Source organism: Scyliorhinus torazame, chromosome 11 (genome assembly GCF_047496885.1).
Source record: "Scyliorhinus torazame isolate Kashiwa2021f chromosome 11, sScyTor2.1, whole genome shotgun sequence".
NCBI lineage: Eukaryota > Metazoa > Chordata > Chondrichthyes > Carcharhiniformes > Scyliorhinidae > Scyliorhinus > Scyliorhinus torazame.
In genome coordinates, this window is record NC_092717.1 from 99,649,984 (window position 1) to 99,671,414 (window position 21,431).

The following is a 21,431-nucleotide window of genomic DNA, read 5'->3' on the forward strand; positions in this document are numbered from 1 at the left end:
CAGGCTTTCAAGGGCTACATTCACATCTCTTAACATTCTGGAGGTCTCGTCCAACTGCGTTGGAAGTCACCCAATGTCTGTAGCTGTCAAGGTCATTGTTACGCTCAACTTCTTTGCGACAGGGTCCTTGCATGTGGAGACCTCAGTGGCATTACTCAGCTTGCTGCACAGCTGTCGCAAGGTTTTTCTGATGCCATGCTCAGATAGACAGGAAATTACATCTCTTTAACAATGGACCACCTGAGTAAAGTAGAAAGAGCCAGAGGGTTTATGGCGATTGCAGGTTTGTCCAGAGTACACAAAGCCATTGACTGCACACACATTGCCACAAAGACTCCAGCTGGCCAGCCCTGACCTTCATCAACAGGAAGGGCTTCCACTCATTGAACATCCAATTTGCATCATCGGCAGATAATGTAGGTATTCATGAGGTACACAGGCAGCAGCCACTACTTGTTCATTCTGTTTAACTCACAGGTGCCAGATCTATTCAATGGCTCTGATACGCTGGATGGATGGCTTCTGGGGCACAGGTTACCCATTAAATGATGAGTCATGACTCCAGTGAGGGCACCCAGAGCAGTGGGTACAATGACAGCCATGGCAGCACCAGGGCCATTGTCGAACAAACAACTAGGATATTGAAAATGAAGTTCCAATGTCCTAGCAGATCAAGACAGGCATTGCATTCTGCTCCATCACAAGTTTCTCTCAAGACAGTAGAATGTTGCACTCTCCATAACCTCGCTATTCAGAGAGGGGATGCCATTGAGGAAGAAGGGATGAGGGTGAAGACGAGGTGAGGGAACACCCCGGCATTCAGGTAGAATGCCTTGGAACTGATCGCATGGATGGTCGTGACACACGGGCTACATTGAAAAGGCAGAGATTCCAATAGATTATGAAGTCCCAGCCTCAGGGAGGCGTGCTCGGCACCTGTCCAAATGCCATTCCATGTGGAATGTGTGAATTAGGCCACCATTCTGTCAACACACTTTCCATGTTCTGGTATTGACATTCGATGCATCCTGCACCTCCACAAACTACTAAAGCTGATGTCTCTCTCCCAAAAGAAGCTCAACAGTAATAACACATTAAAATATCCCCTGTATGCCAGATAGGGAGGTCAGGGTTCATTGGCACAATCATGATGAGACAGTTCATCAACAAACAAAATAACGGCACCCATGTGACCCAATTAATGAGTGGTGTGGAATTTTCTTGATTCTCTTCCATGGGCTTCAGTGAATTTCCAAGCCTTCCTGGCACTCTCTAATACAGAGTGAGGACTTACTCACCTGTGCAGCTCTCAAGAGGTTATTCATCCTCTTTCTCCATTGCCTCTAGCTTGAAGGTACAACCCCCATCCTGCTGATCTCCACGACCCTCTCCATCCATGCGGGTCCGGTTCTTGAGGGACATCTTCACCTGTCAGCTGGCATCAAAATCACACATCGGGCAGACACAGCCTGGTGGGGATGCTGAGGGAGTTATCATCAAAACATGGACAGTTCTGAACCTCCTCTCCCATCGCTCCCTTGTCTCAGCCATCTATGGAAGAAAACATGCTGTAGTTAAATAGCTGCTCAATGTTCAGATTGCAACATTATGTGGATAATCAAATTTCATGTGTTCGCTGGCAAAAGCAGTTAACTCAAAGTCTCTGCCAATCTTGACCACATTTCACAATAATAATTCTTACCTCAGACGATGATTTATTATCTTGCAGAAAACAAACACTTTCTTCTGGCTTTGCACCTCAGAGAATTGAAAGGTCACTGGCACTTTTTTAGCCGGTGCCCCTTCATATGAGTGGCCGTGATCGCCTTCTGGGTCACATCCAGTGACTATGGCCGCTGGGCCTCCTGTCTGCCTGTTGGGCGGGAGAATGACAATCCAGCGACATCGCGGGCTTAAAACACAATACAGCTATTCAAGAATTGGAGGGAGAGAGAAAACGAGGAACAACAGGACAGTTAGCCTGACATCAGTCATCGGGAAAATACTAAAATCTATTCGAAGGAAATCTTAATGATACACATTGAAAATCATAGGGTGCGATTCTCCAGAAAGGCTTCTAAGCTTGGTAGCGATTGGGAACTGATGAGTGCATGACGTAGGTGCCTCACCATCTTCTTGTTGAGGCACAGCCTCCTACGGTACATGCTGTCCGTCATCTGTTTAAAGGACCAGAGATGCATGTGCACCCTGGGCCGTTGTAGACCTCCCCCTCTGGGTTCCTCCCCTGGCCTGATGGATAGCCAGGTCCTCAGAGTGTATCAAACAGACGGGGTAGTGTCCGGCACATGGTCCGCCACTTCGAGTATCTGCAGGCGCTGCTGCTGCCGCCGTCTCCGGCATCTTTCTGCCCGGGCTAGAGCAGCACCACTAGAGCCTTTTATGTGGGTTCCAAAATACTGTACGTACCCTTCAATATCTGTAAGGAATTGGGAGTGGGTGTTAGACTGACAAACAGAGGTGGACCTTACCCTGGGACCCACCACTCCCCATTGATCCCCCTCCCCACTCCCCCCTCACCCCCTCCACTACCCTGCCCAGAATGTCCTGCCCACGCACTCCCGGCCGCAGCGGGCCCCCTCACTGGACCCAAGACCCTGTACCCCAGACGCCCACTCGTAACGTCACCTGGACCGTGTGCTGGTCCCTTCCCCGCAGACGGGCAGAGACCAAGGATTGCCCCCGGAACAGGTACACACGATCCAGGGGTTGGCACGGTGGCATCATGCGCGGTTGCACACCCCCCCCCCCCCACCAACACCTCCCCCCCCATCTTTGCATGGCTGCCCACCCCTACGGAGGGTTCACCCTCCACCAAGCCGAGGATCCCGCACCCCTCTCGGAACACTGGGACGGCAAGCCCAGGGCCCCCAGACTCTTTGCCTGTGAGCAGAGTTGGCTACTCACCTCCTCGGCTCCCCACGGACATCCTTTCGCCAGGTTCACATTTCTCAAAAGGAGTACTCATCGGCGCCAGTGTGAGTACTTGCTGGGGAGGCCGCTGAATGACGGGAGGCCGTTGGATATTGGGTGGCTCTGGTTAATTGTATGGAAGTAGGGCTACGTGGTGACAATTGGTCTCTTGCCACACAACGGCGAGATCCCGATTTTGCCTACGGGAGCGAGCTGGTTGCATTGGAAACTGTTTGGCGTGGGTCTTGTTTTCGGCCACTCCTGATATTCACCGGCCTCATTTTGCTTGAGTGAGAGTGCAACGAGGCCCGCGAATCGCACCTAGTATTGTCCGACAAAGACTACCAGTTTGCCTTTAGCAAGTTCATTGAAGTTATTTGAGGATATACGTGGCTGAGTAGGCAAAAGGAAATCAGTGGATGTAGTGCATTTGTAGTGTAGTCAAAGACATCTAACAAGGTGCCATACAAAAGGTTCATATGCAAGATAAATCCTCATGAATTTGATGATAATAAACTAGCATGGTTAGAGGACTGATTAACAGACTGGAAGCAAAGAGTGCGGAGAAATGGGGCATTTTCAGGTTGGCTGGCTGTGACTGGTGGAGTGCCACAAAGATTATTGCTGGGGCCTCAGCTATTTACAATCTATATTCGTAACCAAGGTGAAGAGACAGGGAGTAATATATCTAAGTTTGCTGATGATACAAGTCTAAGTGGGAATGCAAGCAATGAGGAGGACACAAAGAGGCTGAAAAGACCTGGGGCGGGATTCTCCCCTACCCAGAGGGGCGAGGGGTTCCGGCGTAATGGAGTGGCGGGAACCACTCCGGTGTCGGGCCGCCCATCGGTGCAGAAGTCTCCGTACCTTTAGGGGCCAAGCCCTCACCTTGAGGCGCCGGAGTGGTTTGCGCGCCGCCGGCTGGTGGGAAAGGCCTTTGCCGCCACGCCAGCTGGGGCCGAAAGGTCTTCGCCAGGCGACGCGGAACGGCGCATGCGTGGGAGCGTCAGCAGCTGCTGACATCATCCCCGCGCATGCGCAGGGGAGGGGGTCTCTTCCGCCTCTGCCATAGTGAAGACCATGGCGAAGGCGGAAGAAAAAGAGTGCCCCCACGGCACAGGCCTGCCCGTGGATCGGTGGGCCCCGACCGTGGGCTAGGCCACCGTGGGGGCACCCCCCCCCGGGGCCAGATCGCCCCGCGCCCCCCCAGGACCCCGGAGCCTGCCCGCGCCACCTTATCCCGCCGTTCAAAAGGTTGTTTAATCCACGCTGGCAGGACAGGCATTCCAGTAGCAGGACTTCGGCCCATCGCGGGCCGGAGAATCAGCGGGGGTGGGCCCGTCAACCGGCGCGGTGCGATTCCTGCCCCTGCCGACCGGCGCAGCGCGATTCCCGCCCCCGCCGAATCTCTGGTGGCGGAGACTTCGGGACACGGCGGGGGCGGGATTCACACCAGCTCCCGGCGATTCTCCGACCCGGCGTGGAGTCGGAGAATCCCGCCCCTGTTAAGTAAGTGGGCAATAAGTTGGCAGATGGAGTATAAAGTAGAATATGCAAGGTTATTTACTTTGGTAGCAAGAATAGAAATGTAGAATCTATTTTAAAGATGTGAAATTTGAAAATATTGATGTTCAGAGAGAGTTGGGTGTACTTGTACAAGGAACAAAGAAAGTAAGCCTGCAAGTACGAACAATTAGGAAGTCAAATGGCATTTTCATTGCAGGGGAATTGGGGTAGAAGGCTGGAATTTTCTGGCCCCACTGTGGAGAGTTCTCTCATATCACCTCATAAGGACAGGGTACCCCCAGGCCTGATCCCTAGCATGGCAAGATGTTATGTACTCTGGGATAACACAGGCTGCAACTGGATGCAGCTTTAACCAAAAGATACTTCAGACCTTGAAGTTAGTTCAACCTGATTTATTGAACCAGTAGCACGGTTAGCACAGTTCTCTATGAGTTCGACTCTCTGCTAACCTAAGTGTGATTACTCTGTCTGACTGAACCAGACTAGCTCTGAGCCACGTATTGGAGGTGTGATACTGTACATACACCCTGACTCACTCTGTAGATGTTCATCAGTGGAAAGAGTCCATTGTGCCTTTTATAGTGAGATACCACCCCTGAGTGTCCTGCCTGCTCCTTGGTCATGTCCTATTCTCTGTGTTCATTAGCTGCCTGTCTGTGCCTGTCTGCATATCATTATCTGCATGTCTGCATATCATGATACCTAATAGCAGATGCAGAGAGTCACTCAAACACCGGTAGGAGGGGCTGTAAAATTTCAGTCCAAGATTAAGGCCGGAGTAATATGCTCAGTTTAGGTCTCCATATTTAAGGAAGAATACACTTGCTTTGAAGATAGTACAGCAGAGTTCACTCGATTGATTCTTTGGATGAGAGGGTTATCCTAAGATAGAGCCTTGGTAAATTGGGGCTCTGTGGAGTTTAGAAGAATGAGGGGTAAGACCAGAACTTCCTAGCTCTAGGACAGTGTAATTAGGGGGTTCCCCAAATATGTGCTGGGAAGCCCCCAGCCTGAATGTCAAAGGTAAGGATTGCATGGAAATCTTCCAATGGACAATTTCCCTGCACTGAGAGCCATCCGAATATGCACATTAATTCACAAGTTTCAGATGGTTCCGACTGTGTTACATCAATAGTTAGCCAGAAAACGTTAGAAGAATGAAAACTCCTTCTAGTTTCTTTGCAATCCAAAGAATCTGAATAATTATTGTACAGACTCCCCACTGAATCCCCCCAGGACTCCTTCCATCCCACCAAACCCCGACAAGACTCCCCTTACCTCCCCACCCAACAAAACCCAAATAACTCCTCCACAGGACTCCACCCCCCCCCCCCAATTACTACCCCACCCCTGGGACTCCACCCTCAATTACCCTCCCCTTGTGGCAGCGAGGGGTGCGTTCAACGGGAAACCCCCTTGTCAACAGAGGGACCATAAGATTCCCCCACCGGCCACTTGTGAGCTGAAGTCCACCATCCTCTGCTGCCGAACTCACCACGGAGGGGGAGGAAAATCCAACAAAACATGAAGGAATTCACCTCAGGCATTTGTGCAATGAGGTGGCAGGCACTTATACAAATACAATTTTCCTTTGAGAGTCTGGTTGCCTCTATGGAGGTTGAAACGGTCCTCAACTGAATCCCTGCAGGCCCAGATGGAAGCTTTGTCCACCAACAGCTTCTATCTGTTGGCAATAGAGTAGATGTGGCCTTCAAAGGTGTCCTGATCTCCGCCAATCTGTTCTTTCACAGAAAGGCAGGAGTGATGTTCTCCTGCTGAGGAGAGGGAGTAAGGTAAAAGTGTGAACTCTGTTTGCTCATCTCATGTCCTCCCACCACCCCTCCCTAACACCACCAGACCTGCTACCTCTTCTTTCAGTGGTTGAATCTGACCTTGCACAAACGCAGGCAGAGCAGTCTTTGGGGGATCCACATGAAGTCCAACACTGGCAGTGACTGAAAGAGGTCCGGCTGAAACCTTTGGAGATTTGGGCTTTTGTAACACTCCACCATATGACAGAGCCAAGATCGTGGCCAAACTCTGAGCAGACCAGGTGAAAATAGGGCATAGAAATGGGCATATAAGGTGCGATCTAACGGCCGTGCCCGTTACCCAACTCGTTACACCTCGCAAGGTCTAACGGGATCTCGCGAGATATTGTAATCTGGATCCCACCCACAATGGGTGGGACTCAGACTCAGATTTGCATTTTCAAGTGAGTAGTTAGCCTCACTTGAATACAGTCTATGCCATATCTGCCCAGTAACTGGGACCGAATCGCCTTGCCTCAGAACCGGTGCCGTTTAGCACTGGTCTCCACAAATGTGGACCAGGCAGAATGGCACTTGGGTGGAGTTCTCCCAGGTGATTGGCGGCCCCTGGGTCATCGATCCCTTGGCAAGGTGGCAACTTATCACTGCCGTTGCCACCCGGGCACCTTGACACTGCCAACCTGGCACCTTGACAGTGTCACCTGGGTGCCACCCTGGCAGATGTCTCGCCTATTAAGAGCTGCCAACCAATCAGGGGTTGGAAGTTCCTGTGCTCATCAGTACCACTGAGGAGGCCGTGGCTACTGCCGGAAGGACAGGCACTAGAGTCCCAGGATTGTATAGTGACCTAGGTCCTAGGCCACAGGTAAGTTATTTTTGGGCGGTGGGGGTAGGTATTCACAGGGGTAGGGGTGCAGGAGTTTCAGCAGCATGGACAGGTTATTGGCTCTCAGTGGATCTCACACTTCCCAATGTCCAGTCCCTCAATCAAGCATAAAGTGACTTTGATCGAAGGCCCACTGCCCAATCCCCCACTCCCCCAGGAGGTGACCACATGGTTTTATCAGCCATGCATGCCACATGGCGTCAGACTCAGAGAAGACCCATCGTCAGAAACCAGCACTGGAGCAGTGTTAGAGAGCGGGAGAAGTCTCAGGAGAAACTCCACAGGAAACAGAGTAGGTAATTCAGACATTCAAGCCTGCTCTGCCATTCAGTTAGATCCTTGCTGATCAACTATTCTCTCTTAACTTGAAGAACAAAGACATGGGCCGGGATTCTCCCCTACCCAGCGGGGGTCTCGGCGGGATGGAGTGGCGTGAACCACTCCGCCGTCGGGCCGCCCCAAGGATTTCTCCGCACCTTTAGAGGCCAGGCCCTCACCTTGAGGGGCAAAGCCCACACCGGAGTGGTTGGCACGCCGCCGGCCGGCGGGAAAGGCCTTTGGCGCCACGCCAGCCGGGGCCGAAGGAAGTCTGCGCATGCGCGGGAGCATCAGCGGCTGCTGACGTCATCCCCGCGCATGCGTAGGGCGGGGGGTCACTTCCACAGCAGCCATCGCGGAGGCTATGGCCGAGGAGGAAGGAAAAGAGTGCCCCCACGGCACAGGCCCCCCCCGTGGATCGGTGGGCCCCGATCGCGGGCCAGGCCACCGTGGGGGGCCCCCCCAGGGCCAGACCGCCCCGCGCCCCCCCCCTCAGGACCCCGGAGCCCGCCCGTGCCACCAGTCCCGCCGGTAAGGGAGGTGGTTTGATTCACGCCGGTGGGTCTGTCATGACAGCAGCGGGACTTCGGCCCATCGCGGGCCGGAGAATTGCCAGGGGGTGGGGCTGCCGACCGGCGTGATTCCCGCCCCCGCCGAATTTGCGATGCCGGAGAATTCGGCGGCCGGCGGGGGCAGGATTCACGCTGCCCCCCGTCGATTCTCCAACTCGGCAGGTGGTCGGAGAATCCCGCCCCTGAAGAGTTATGTCCAGGATTAATACCAGCATGAGGTTATTCCTGAAGGCCTGCCTTCTCAACCTTGCTCCTCGTCTGAGGTGTGGTGATCCTCAGGTTAAATCACCACCGGTCAGCTCTCCCCCTCAAAGGGGAAGCAGCTATGGTCATCTGGGACCATGACGACTTTACTTACCAGCAGCAGAAGGGTGGTCATTAATTGGTCACATTCGGGCCTAAATAAGCAGCACAAAATCACAGAATTTACAGTGCAGAAGGAGGCCTTTCGGCCCATCGAGACTGCACTGGCCCTTGGAAAGAGCACCCCACCCAAGCCCACGCCTCCAGCCTAACCCAGTCACCCACCTAACCTTTTTGGTCGCTAAGGGCAATTTATCATGGTCAATCCACCTAACCTGCACATCTTTGGATTGTGGGAGGAAACCGGACCACCCGGAGGAAACCCACAGAGACACAGGGAGAACCTGGGACCCTGGAGCTGTGAGGCAACTGTGCTAACCACTGTGCTACTGTGCAGCAGGATGGGAAGCTCAGCCATGGGCCATCCTGCCCAGAACCTAATTCTGCCAGAGGTGGGAAATTCGTGGGGTTCAGGTACGCCACAATTTTGCCGAATTAAGTCCTCTTTCTGCCTCCAAGTTTACCACCAGAGAGAGCAGAAGATTTTGCCCATGCAGTGAGTGTAATCTTTTGTTGTATAGGTAACCATCTGTGAGAATAGCTCTTGTCATAATATGCACCCATGCACATCATGAGGTAAAAACAGGCAGTGACAGACACCCAGGTTAGCCAATCAACATACAGGACAGAACACAACCAATCACCAGACAGAACACCAGAGGGGGGCTTCCAACTATAAAACACACAAGCAATCAGCACTCCACCTCTTTCCACTGGTGACAACTGTAGTGACAGTCAGGGTGTATATATCAGTCAGCACCTTCTACACGTGGATCAGGGCTAGCCTGGTCTAGTAAGTTAGAGTTAGTACACTTAGAATAGTAGAGTGCCAACCCACAGCCAGCTGTGTGCATTGTTACAGAAGTTCAATAATTCGTATTGAACCAACGTCATATGGTGTATGCTTTACCGTTCATCTGCATCCTGTTGCAGTCTCTGTTACCCCAGGGTGAATAACACGACATGATACCAGGCGTCTACTTCATCTAATTTACCTTGAATAATTCAGTGACGACCAGCAAGTGCCTTCCAGCGGCATGGAGAAGATCCAGGCTCCTCCACAGCTCCGGATCTCCGGAAACCTCGGCGCCAACTGGCGGGTCTTCAAGCAGAAATTCAGTCTATACATTGAGGCCTCGGGCCTCGAGGATGCGTCCGATGCCAGAAAAATCACGCTGCTCCTATCGACTGCGGGGGACCAGGCCATCCAAATCTTCAATTCGCTCACTTTTGCCGACGGCGAGGAGAAGACCAAGTTCCAGACCGTGTTAGACAAATTCGACAGTCACTGTGAAGTCGAAACGAACGAGAGCTTTGAGCGCTATGTCTTCCAGCAATGCCTTCAGGGTAAGGATGAGCCTTTCCAATCCTTTCTAACTCATCTCCGCATATTAGCGCAATCCTCCAACTACAGTGAGACCGCTGATTCCCTCATCAGGGATCAGATCGTGTTTGGCGTCCACTCCGACGCCCTGTGGGAGCAGCTCCTAAAAATAAAAAACATGACCCTGCCAATAGCCATCGAGATGTGTAAAGTGAATGAACAGGCGAAAAGTCACTACTCCCGCCTTAAATCGGCAGAACAGGACCAACTTGCCTCCCACGAGGCAGAGAGTGTACAGGCCATCACCCGAATGCAGCGCCTTAGCATCGATGACGGCGGCCATTACGTGCGCTTTTCCCGGGGTCCCACGCATGCGCACCACGGACGGGAGAACGAAGCGGCCAAAGACCACACTGCGCAGGGGCGAGCGGCGGCTGACCGCACTGCGCATGTGCAACGACGCACGGAGCATTACGACGTCAAAGTTATGACGTGCCCAAACTGTGGCACCGCACACTTAAAGTGGCAATGCCCTGCAAGAGGCAGGCGATGCTTAAATTGTGGGAAGCCTGGACATTATGCAGCCTTGTGCAGGTCTGCACCCCCGATCGTGGGCCAGCGATCCCAGTTCCAACGCAAACGAGTTTGAGGTGTGCAGCAAGAGCTACTGGATTCGGAACATGGTAACACCACGGATGCAGAGGACGACTGCCTTGAGTCCCCATACCATGTGGCATAATTATCACATATGACAAGGCCTCCTCAAATTCAGCAACACGCCTACCCATCCTCAACGTGGATTCTGCGGACGAATGGCGTGCTGTCATACAAGTCAACCAATGCAGCATCCGGTTCAAGCTGGACACTGGTGCTTCAGCCAATCTCATATCTCAAGCAGATCTTGCTCGCATCCAATGGCAGCCAAAAATTATTCCGCCAGTCTGCCAGCTGCTTGATTATAATGGCAATGCCATCACTGTGTTAGGGTCTTGTCACCTGCATGTCTCCAACAAGGCCATCAAAGCCACACTGCGATTCAAAATCGTCAAGCCTGACAAGGCTTCCCTGCTAGGTGCCCTTGCATGCAAGCTACTCAATCTCATCCAGCTCATACTTCCCATGTCCTCTGCCAATATGAATCTTCAGGCTGACATTGACGAAATCCTGTCACAATACCTGGATGTTTTCAGTGGGATGGGCACGCTGCCGTACTGCTACAAAATCTTACTCAGGCCTGATGCGACGCCTGTGATCCATGCACCACGCTGGGTGCCGGCTCCTCTGAAGGACCGCTTAAAGGCGCAGCTGCAGGTGCTCCAAGACCAGGGTATAATCTCTAAAGTGACGGAGCCGACTGAATGGATCAACTCGATGGTCTGTGTGAAGAAGCCCTCTAGAGAACTGCCCCTATGTATAGATCCCAAGGATCTTAACCGAAACATAATGCGGGAACACTACCCGATCCCGAAGCGGGAGGAGCTAACCAGTGAGATGACACATGCCAAATTCTTCACGAAGCTGGATGCATCGCGTGGCTTCTGGCAGATACAACTGGACGAGTCCAGCAGGAAGCTCTGAATGTTTAATACACCTTTCGGAAGGTACTGTTACAACCGCATGCCGTTTGGCATTGTTTCAGCTTCTGAAATCTTTCACAGGATCATGGAACAGATGCTGGAGGGCATTGAGGGTGTGTGGGTTTATGTTGATGACATCATTGGAACAATATTGAATTCTTTACCCGTCAGTCTGGCCTCAATAAAAGTCGAGATGGATTTGTAGGTATAGTATTATTTATTTTTAACCAATTTGCAAGGCTGACTCGCTCCACAGAGATTCAGAACACAAGCGGTCTCCTGGAGCTCCAGAACCGAGTGCTATCGGAGACAAAGAAATCTTTACAAATCTCATTCAAATGGCATCAAGTTTCACATACAAGATTCCCATAGGTCATCTTATACACCTCCTGACCTGGCCATATATCCTGATTGGCTCACTTCGCATTCCTTAACCCTGGGCCTCTTGTTACCCAGCATCCTTTTCCCCATCCTTGCCATGCTTTCTGAATCCCTTTGTCCTTTGTTTGTGAACTCACTACTATCAGACTGGCTCTCATCTACATTATTGTAACTAATATTTGAACTAACTATTTTATATCACATTTGTTTATTCAATTCCTCAATTATATGGTCCATGCACCCATGCACATCATGAGGTAAAAACAGGCAGTGACAGACACCCAGGTTAGCCAATCAATATACAGGACAGAACATAACCAATCACCAGACAGAACACCAGAGGAGGACTTCCAACTATAAAACACACGAGGCATCAGCACTCCACCTCTTTCCACTGGTGGCAACTGTAGTGACAGTCAGGGTGTATATATCAGTCAGCACCTTCCACATGTGGATCAGAGCTAGCCTGGTCTAGTAAGTTAGAGTTAGTACACTTCGAGTAGTAGAGTGTCAACCCACAGACAGCTGTGTGCATTGTTACAGAAGTTCAATAAATCGTATTGGACCAATGCCTACATTTGGTGTATGCTTTACCGTTCATCTGCATCCTGTTGCAGTCCGTGTTACCCCAGGGTGAATAACACGACAGCTATTGACTCTGCTGTAGACGCTGACAATACCAATTTTAAACAACCTGTTAATATAATGGGCTTATCATCAACATTATGAATCATTTCAAGTGTAGTTCAATATTGGAATGTTATTGTCCATTGTTAATGATAGTAAAGGTGGGGAATCCTAGCAGTGGTTTTGATCTTAGACAGTACTTCCCTTCACTGTCCGAGCCACCACTTCCAATTTTAATCTCTCCTTTACGCCTTCAGGTTTAATCTTGATTTTGCTTCTTGGTTATTGTGAAGGGAAATAAATATTTGGCTTTGATCACCAATGAACCAATTGCCAGTTCAGTTCAATAGATAGATGATTGTACATCTGCACTTTGAAATGTTCTTCCTTCCCAATTCAGGTCTCAGTATTGATAATTTTGAAGAGATGTTTGTTATTTTCTATACAAATGTGACATTCAGGTGGTTAGACAGAGATTGCTGATCATGAATAAAGCCAGCACATGACACTAGCTGCCATTACTCACAGGGAATGCTGAATATGCAGTACTTTACAAATCAGGAAATAACGCCGTCTGCTAACAATTTAGTTCCGTTTACTTTGGGCGAGCTTTACTATTCATCTTGTGATCTGTAACATTCATTAACCTTAATACTTCCATTGACTCTTAACCTGTTTAAGATTGTTACCACAATATCAGTCTTTTTCTTTTTACTTTTGTGCATCACTTGGACGAGAGTCTGCATGTCCTTGTGGAGGCAGTGACAGCCAGAAATGACATCTTGATGCCAAGGGATGGAAGGAGGAGGCAACCCCACCTGGGCAGAAGTGGCAGCTGAGGTCAGCGAGCACAACCTGGTCTGGCACATGTGGATCCAATGCCGAAAAAGAATCATAGAATCACTACAGTGCAAAAGGAGGTCATTTGGCCCAACTAGCCAGCTGACGCATGACCACTCCCCCATCCACCTGCCCTATCTCCGTGACCCCATAACCTAACCTGCATATCCCTGGACACTAAGGGGCAATTTATCATGGCCAATCCACCTAACCCTCACATCTTTGGTCTATGGGAGGAAGCCTAAGCACCCGGAGGAAACCCACGCAGACACGGGAGAACGTACAAACTCCTGTAGCCATCTGGGACGGCCACGTCCCAGTTTCAAAATGGATACTTGCAAAGAATGCAGGGAAAATTGGACAATACTGAGAAACAAGCAGGTGCAAGGTCTGCCTATTGATTAGAACCTTAAGCTCTCAGACAGGACAGAAACTGCTAAGCAATCTACATACTAATGAGCCATCTCCGGGGACAAAAGGGAAACATTTAGATAAACAATGTTAAGGCAGACACCCCGGCGCTAGAAGAGACTAAAACAAAGCAGACCAACGGTTGCCTAGGACACGCCCAGCAATCAGGGAACCACCCCTCTATTGGAGGAAGATCGATACAAATGATTGGGAAAGGCCCAATTAATTGAGGCCAAGTTCAAGGCCCGCCCAAAAGCACGCAAAGCCCTTTTTAGTATAAAAGGTATTCTCCAAAGGAGAATCTTTCTTCTTTGGCCTTGTCTCTCAGCGAAGAGAGACCTGCCGAGTTGCTGCATCAGACCAAGTACGCTCCTAGTTGCTATCCTGTAAACAGCTCAACCCAGCAGTCTCAGAACCGAGCAACAGCCATTGTTCCTCTGACTGAGTGGGCACCCGAAGCTAAGTGTAGGCTTTAGTAATAGTGATAGTTTAGTTTGTAGAGTTCATACATGAGTAGATTTGACTGTGTGTAAATAAATGAGCATTGCTTTTGAACTTACTAACTGGTGTATCGAGTTTGTGATCAGTATTCGGTTCTGAACCTTGTGGCGGTGTCGAAAGATACCTGGCGACTCTTGAGCAACCATAATTAAACAGAGCAAATTAGCAAAACGCCACACAGACAGTGATCAAAGGCTGGAATTGAACCCAGGTCCCTGGCACTGTGAGGCAACTGTGCTAACCACTGTGCGGTTCAATTATCTTCTGTGCTTTGCTAGAATAAGTTCTCAATAAGTTCTCAGTGGGCATTGTCCAGTGTGGGGGACTGAGGAAGGGTGCCGCTCCATAGTTGCAATTAAGCGTGTGGGAATCAGGCAGTCTCGAAACACACCTCTGCCCGTGCATCTCAAGGTTGGAGAAAAGACCTGTGTCCATCAAAGCATCAGGTGCGCAAAGGAATTGGGAACATCCAAGTGCCTCACAGGGGTGAAGGGGGTGTAGGACAGAATGGTAAGGTGCTGGAGATGGAGGGTTGAAAATTCAATGGAACTCTGCACTTACTTACAGAAGAAACATAGCCACAATAACTCTGAGAGATCTGCCAGGGGTGCCTAACCTGGCAATCGTCGCCAGACAATAGCTGTGAGCCCTGGAGCTTGAATACGAGTGAGGAAGGAGGTAATCGGGTTATGGAGAGGCTGATGTCTCTGAGGAAATTCAGTGGGCTGAAGCGAGACGCGCTGAAAGTGAAAAGAATGTATGGGCATCTCATCGCTCATCAAGACTAAAATCACTAAGCCACAGTCATGCAATTGATACCAATCACACTGGACAGTATGTTGTGGATATTGACTCTGTGTGATATGACTAATCGTTCTGACGGATTGTTTTTATCCCTCAGCTGTCTGTGCGGAGTCTGCACAGTCTCTCTGTGTCTGCATGGGTTTCCTCCGGATGCTTGTTAGGTGAATTGGACATTCTGAATCCTCCCGCTGTGTACCCAAACAGGCACCAGAGTGTGGCGACTGGGGGATTTTCACAGTAACTTCATTGCAGTGTTAATGTAAGCCTACTTGTGACAATAATAAAGATTATTATATTATTATTATAAAGTAAAATGACAATTAGTTCACAAGCCCTGAGTGTCCTGTGTATTCTATGGGTGTTTGACTCATCAAAACCTGGGGGGAGACCTTTGGGCAACAAGCCTTATTGCTAAGGCATTGATGTGACATTGGGCACATTGCATAATCATGCGGGAGATGTTTGGCGTGGAGATGGTGCCCATAGACACAAACAGAAGGCAGGCCTTGGCAGCCTGGCTGAAACAACGTTGTATCAAGGCCTACTCGGTGTCTCCCTGAATGTTCCTCATTTCAGTCTCTTTGTCTTCGCTCTCTGCCAGTCCAGGCTCTGCTTCTGAGTCTTCATCAAATTCCTCCTCTGAAGCAGATGTACCTGTCTCAGTGTCCTTCTGGTCCAGTGGCAGGCCCCTTGAGAGAGAGAGAGAGAGAGAAAAATTGTGAAGAGCACTGCACACAATAAGCAAACTCGCTCTGGAGAATATTGCAGAGCACCCACTGTGTGGTCCAGGCATCGAACCTCATTTTCAGCAAGCCAATTGTCCCGTCCAACACTGTGGATACATGGCAGCGATTGTATTTCTCCTCTGCCTCTGACCTCGGGTGCCTGAGAGGTGTCATCAGCCACCTTTTCTAGGGATACCTCTTGTCACCAAGTAATGATCTGTCGATGCGAGCTGGAGCCATGAACAGCTATGGCATGTGTGAGTAGTGCAGAATGAAGGCATTGTTGGAGCTGCCAGGATACCTTGCACAGACCTGTAGAATCTGGGAGCTGTGATCACCAACTATCTGTACCTTTCCTTTTGAAAAAGGCTCCTGGCTGGCCAGCTGGCACCCTGATGGCCACATGGGCGCAATCAATGGCACCTGGATGCAAAAAGAGAGACAAAATAGGTACAAATATCACAGTTTACCTCAAATTTCTGGAAAATGTACCTAGAGATATCAACAAATAAAATTGCCTGAGGGAGAACTACCATTTGGAGAATATGTTTTACATAATCTGAGTTTATGAGCTTATTATCCCTATCAAAACTGGATAAATTCAGCAAACAGTATATTTCTGTATTTTTAGTTACCTTCCATTTCCTCTTACCCCCGACACACGCACACACAATACAACTGATGGAATATTGGGCACATTTGCTTCTTGAATCTTGCCGACAAATTCTGATCCCAATGCGCTTCATAGTTATTACTTTTTAGCTGTCATATGTGAAGTGATTGCGCTGCAGTCTTCTCAGAAAAATAAACGGAGCTGTGGAATGTGTCTCCAAAACACGAAGAAAAATTCCATGTAATAAAAGAGGAATTTAACTCATTTTGATCATCGGGAAGCAGTAGACATGGATAGAGGCCTTTATTCAGCATTGTTTTCCAGCTGCATATTGAGATTTAAGACACTAACCTTTTTGTGGGACTCATTTTTTTGAAGCAGCCCAAGCTTTAGCACAAATGTTTTATTTGCCCCTGCAGTTAATTAGTTTCTTTTGCAATAAAGCCAAGGGTTTTTCCTAATGGCTATGGTGAAATCAGTGTACTGTGTGAATCGCTAAAATTTGGGGGTATTTCCCCCATCCTGTCCCCAGTGGGTTTGGTGGTGGGCAGGCCAGAGAATCTGACTAGAGCAAAAAGTCGGTAACCCACCAGCGTAAAACTATGTTGCAATTCTCCCAATGACAAGTTAATGGTGGGTCGGTCACCCTTCTGGCGTGAACATCATTTGCATCTCATAAATGCTCATTAAAACATCTGCCCACCAGTATCTCGTTAGGCCTTCCAATCTTGCGTCTCGCCAGTGGGAAGTTACCTTGATGTCAAATCTGATTGATAAAGAGTGGCTTGCACACGGTGGCCTTCTTCTTGAGGCTGTCAGCCTTCTCCCTCAGGGTTGCTGACATCCTGCACAGTCTGGGGAAGCAGGTGGGCTGGCTAGAGTGATATGAGTGTGCTGGACTGATGTTTAAGTATGAGAAATCGTGCATGAAGATGTTGGGTATGTATCCCACGCGATATTCTGGTTAGCGGGAGCAAGTGTACATCGGTCGCATGCCTGCAGGCAATTAAGGACCTCATTAACAGGTTTAATGTTATAATTGTCCTGAATCTTATGTTGCCTTTGTGATTTTTAGGTCGGCTGACAGCCAATCCATTTTTGTTCATTGCTTCATCCAAGGACGGGATGAAAAGGGGCAAATGAAAATGCAGGCTGAGTTGGATTAACTTGTTGGGTTTTTGGTGAAGGTTTGGTTTGAGGTATTGTGAGCATTTTCCTTGGAGTTTTGTGTATCTAGTCTAGAGCTTTTAGAATATTGCAATCTTGTGACACCTGAGACTTATGACCCTCTAGCACCCTCTGTGCACGGATCAGCCCCATTTGCATCTCTGCAGATGGTATAGTCTACTCAGCAGGGAGTACCCCCTCTGAGGAGAAAGACAGGTGCCAAAGAGAGAGGAGTCCAGGTGGCGCAGGCATCACCTCAGAGGAGAGGTGCATGGTGCTCAGGGCCAGCAGAGAGGGCAAGGAGGACATCCCCGCAAAAGACGTCACTACCCAGCTGCCAGGGTATACAGGCAGTGATCCAACTACCTCAACATGACCAAGGTCCACTGCTGCAGGAGGGTCCGGCTTTCAAGGGAAGCCTTCACAACCATGTGCCAGATAATTGGGCTGGCTGTGCCCTCCAATTGTATGGGTGAACACCCAATGACCGTGGCTCTCAGGGTCACTGTTATATTTAACCTTTATGTCTCAGGATATTTCCAGGGAATGGTGGGTGACCTTTGCAGAGTCTCCCAGTCAGCGGCACACAGATGTGTAAAGCTAGTGACTGACACTCTGTTCAGGAGGTGAGAACATTCATCTACTTCAGGATGGATCAAGTCAGCCAGGGGCCAGAGCACCTGGAGACAGTGGCAAGATATGCAAAATGAAGAAGTTGATTTCTCATGTAGTTGCACGGGTGCACAACAATTGTTCAATGTTCATATATTTTTGTAAAAGGACTATACTCTCATTTTAATCAGGTTTGATGTGGTTTCATTGTGATCCTTACTCGTGCCCCCCCCCCCCCCCCCCAACTTCAAGTGGACGCTCCAGGGTGTGTCTATGGCTCCCGGGGTCATACTTGCACAAGGAGGCAAAGGCATTTTGCCAGGGGCCTTATAAGCTTTCCATGTGAAAAAGCTTTCAGACTGAGCTTTGCCCTTCGCACACCCATCTGTTCTAACACCCTGGAATTGTAAGGGCTATCTATATGTTTGGGATCTCCTTCAGTTGTCCAGCTGTGACCTGACACTCTGCGCGCTCCTGATGACCCAGGTCCCATCCAGCATTTTGAGATCTCTACCCATGAAATGTTCTAGAGAGTTGCGAGCGGCATTGTTCATGTACCATTTGACCTTCCCACAGTTACCCTTGCACTACTACTACCTGTTCATGCCTGCACACTCCCCACACTGCCCATTCACACCTGCACACACCCACCACTGCCCGTTCACACCTGCTCACCCCAACTGCCTAGTCACACCTGCACACCCCATTCATTGTCTGTTCACACCTGCACACCCCCACTGCCCGTTCATACCTGTATCCCCCACACTGCCCTTTCACACCTGCACACACACCCACACTGCCCGTTCACACCTGCACCCCCCATTGCCTGTTCACACCTGCACCCCCCATTGCCTGTTCACACCTGCACCCCCCATTGCCCGTTCACACCTGTATCTCCATCCACTGCCTGTTCACACCTGCACACCCCCCACTGCCCTTTCACACCTATATACCCTCCCCACTGCCCGTTCACACCTGCACACCCCCCCCCACTGCCCGTTCGCACCTGTATCCCCCTTCACTGCTCGTTCACACCTGCACACCCCCCACTGCCCATTCATAACCCCCTTACTGGCCATTCACATCTGTGCACAGGCCCTATCACACATAATCCAACACAGCCCTTCCCACCTTCCTGATCCTTAAATCAGTTCCCTACCCATTCCATGACCCCCCACTCTTTTCCCTACTTGCAACCTCCCCCTCACCAAATAAAACAGACCTACACACCCAACCCATCTTTTCATTTCTCTATGGGCGGCACAATAGCATAGTGGTTAGCACTATTGCTTCACAGCTCCAGGGTCCCAGGTTCGATTCCCGGCTTGCGTCACTGTCTATGTGGAGTCTGCACATTCTCCCTGTGTCTGCATGGGTTCCTCCGGGTGCTCCGGTTTCCATCCACAAGTCCTGAAAGATGTGCTGTTAGGTAATTTGGACATTCTGAATTCTCCTGCTGTGTACCCGAACAGGCGCCGGAATGTGGCGACTAAGGGATTGTCACAGTAACTTCATTGCAGTGTTAATGTAAGCCTACTTGCGACACTAAAGTGTTTTCTTCCCGCCTAATGCTTCCCAACACAGACCATCACCATCTAACAATCCCTCATTCAGCCATCTTTCTTCAGCTCGAGGATCTACATGGTAAATGTTCCACCCACCCACTGCTGCCTGTGATCTTCCAGAGTCTACGGTCGCTGGAGGCTTCCATTTATTCTACTGTCCGCAGGGCCTTAAGTCCCGACATATACACGCCATGTTGGTGTGGACATTTTCATTGCGCCAGTTTGGAGGGAATGCACTTGGACAGTGGGGGAAAATTTCAACCTGGGGCTTATCGACAAGCAGACAAAAGATTGCAAAAAGGCTTCTTGACAGTCTCTGGTGTAAATAACGTTCCGCCACGAAGGTACAGGACCAGAGGTTCCCGCCCAGGAATCCTGCCGTTAGGAACTGATTGTACGGTTGCTGGGGGAATCCAAAAGTAGTCAAACCGACAGCTAGAACATTTGATGCATTCTGGGGAATCCACACGATCTTCTGATATTTAACCTTCACTCCCACCATCTGCACAGATGGGAGTTGCAAATTCTGAAAGTTGCACTAAAAGTTGAAAATTGAGAATTATCTTTACTACCCTTTTCCAAAGCCTTTCTGTGGCTTCCAAAACCTTTTATTTGTCATGGTGGCCATAACGGTTTGGTTGCTTAAGCAGCTGTATTTACATTTCAGGACTAAAATGCGTGACACAGATTCTGCAGCAAGAAGGACCCCTCATCAGCATTATTTAAAGGATTTGTGAACTACTTTCAGGTTTGTGACAAATGTATTTCTGCTGGTTGCTGCTGAGTTCGTTAGTAGAAGTCAAGGTGGGTTATGTTGCATTTGGAAGCTGCTGAAGTCGACAGAGGCCTGAATTTTTAATCCCATGTTGGAACGTAGCCGCTGCAGATGGTCATATTCTCATTCCGGGCGGAACGGCTTTTAACAGGAGTTGGCCCGCTGCCTGGGAAACAGGACAGGGGCTGCAGGGTATGGAGGAGGTTGGGTGAAGGACGGCAACAGGTGATTGGCAATTTATCCCAGCTGCACAAAACCCCCAGCTCTCTAGTCCTCCCGTCCCTCAGTCCCTCCATACCCAACACGCCCTCCATAACCCACACCCCCTCCATACCCCACACCCCCTCCATACCCCACACCCCCTCCATACCCCACACTCCCTCCATACCCCACACCCCCTCCGTACCCCACACCCCCTCCATACCCCACATTCCCTCCATACCCCACACTTCGTCCATACCCCACACCCACTCCATACCCCACACCCCCTCCATACCCCACATTCCCTACACACCCCACACTTCCTCCATAACCCATACCCCCTCCATACCCCACACTCCCTCCATACCCTACATTCCCTCCATACCTCACGCTCCCTCCATACCCCACACCCCCACCATACACCACACCCCCTCGACTCACCACACTCCCTCAATACCCCACACCCTCCATATCCCACACTCCCTCCATACCCCACACCCTCCATACCACACACTCCCTCCAAACCCCACACCACCTCCATACCCCATAGCCCTCCATACCCCACACTCCCTCCATACCCCACACTCCCTCCGTACCCCACACTCCCTCCGTATCCCACACCCCCTCCATACCCCACACCCCCTCCATACCCCACACTCCCTCTGTACCCCACACTCCCTCCATACCCCCCACCCCCTCCGTACCCCACACCCCCTCCATACCCACACTCCCTCCTTACCCAACACTCCCACCACACCCCACACTCCCTCCATAACCCACACCACCTCCATACCCCACCACCTCTCCATAGCCCACACTCCCTCCACACCCCACACCCCCTCCATACCCCACCCCCCTCCACACCGCACACCCCCTCCGTACCCCCCCCCATAGCCCAGACCCCTCCATACCCCACCCTCCCTCAATACCCCACACCCC